Source organism: Arachis ipaensis, chromosome B06, assembly GCF_000816755.2.
Source record: "Arachis ipaensis cultivar K30076 chromosome B06, Araip1.1, whole genome shotgun sequence".
Lineage (NCBI taxonomy): Eukaryota > Viridiplantae > Streptophyta > Magnoliopsida > Fabales > Fabaceae > Arachis > Arachis ipaensis.
Genome location: NC_029790.2, coordinates 136,795,311 through 136,797,129, shown reverse-complemented (window position 1 = coordinate 136,797,129; position 1,819 = coordinate 136,795,311).

The window sequence follows — 1,819 nt, the reverse complement described above, 5'->3', positions numbered from 1 at the left end:
AGAGAGACGAAAGTGCATTGAGCTTTTGAAATTGGGCCATGTGCATTGTGCAACCTTGTTAATGGGCTTTTTGGGTAGAATCAATAGCCCAAAAAAAACATATTGACTGAAAATAAGAAGATAATTGGTATATGGGTGTAATTGATATTATACATTATAATGTAATAAAAACTTACTTTTCATAACATTTTAAAATAGTATATCATTAAAAAAGATAATTTATTAATGTGATAATATATAATCAAAGAAATGAATATTCTCATTCCTATTTAATAATATTATTTTTTGTTATAAATTTATGCAAATATATAATGTAAAAAATTATGTAATAAATTTATGCGTATAGTAGTATTATTAAAAATAAGAGTGGTATATCAATTTTCTATAATTAAATACTTATATAAAAATGTTTACAATAACAATATAATCAAATTAATTCAAATTTGACTAGGTATAAGGTATTGAATCTAATTTTTCACTTGTCAAAATTCCAATATAATCCTACAAATTTTGAGTGTACCCATACCTTTTGAACTTTTTTATTGAGCAACTCTTATCACTCTCTTTTACATGGAATTATGTTTCATCCAATAATGATTTTCTTTAAAAAAGAAAAATAAACAGCTTCATGAATGAGAAATACCAAACTCTATCCATGTCTCTAATTTTTTTTTTCCTTTTACTTTATAGAATTTACCGGTTAAACGGTTAAGAATAGAGAATCTACTTTCGTTTTCAGTTAGCAACTAACAAAAATAAATAAATAAAAAATAAAAATAAAAATATTCTTTTTGCATACGGTATCTCCCAGCCCGACAGGTCAAGAATCTATCGTAGATCTGAACTCCATTTAAGGGTCTGCCGCTGGCCAATGGGTTGCAGTATGTACAAAGCGGGATTCAAACTCTCGACACTTGTTTAAACGGACGAGTGAGCTGACCACTCGACCAACCCAAGTTGGTTAAAAAAAATATTCTTCTAATGTTGGAAGGAAATTGAGAGATGGAAATGAGGCTAAGAAGGGAACAAAGAAGTTGTTGAAATTTGGGGCCCAGTTTTATTTGTCCATTTCTGCCATAACTTGCTTGGAAGGTCTCCAATGCTCCCAATCCCAAGTATCTTTAATTTCCCAATGTCTCTCTCATTACATATGATATGTTATTCAATTATTTAGTTTAATTAATATATTTTTGTGTCTATTTAGATTAATTAATATTCACACTGCATGTTTGTTTCTCTTGCAATTATTCTTTTTCTTCTCTCCCCCAATTGCTTCATTATTTTGATCACTATTAATCTTCAGTACTAATATTCATAATTCATATACAGGGTACGGTCCTTCACAATCACTTATAATTAGTAGTTAAGTTTCTTTATTAGTAAGGTCTTTCATTGTTAAGTTTTTGTATTTCTTGTTAAGGAAAGAAAAATACTATTACTTTTAATTTCAGTTTAATTTCTATGGAGATCATTTAGTATGTACTTTTTAGATATATATAATAAACATATTTTTAAAAAAAATCCCTCCAAATTATTTTAATTGAAGAATATAATAAGCTTCTTTTTTCTCTTTACAATTTTCCCATACTCATTTGATACGGGAGGGAAAAAAGAAAGAAAAATAAATAAAAGTAATGTCTTGTATAACTTTATGTTAAATCAAGGTTTTATTGATTTTTTAATCTTATTTTCATCATGTGCCCAACTAGTCCTTATTTATTTAGGTTTTCTTTTTTATTGTTTCCTTTGTTAATTGTTAGTAATCAATCTATGCATATAAAAAAAAGACCATATATGACAAATTGACTATGTTCCGTAC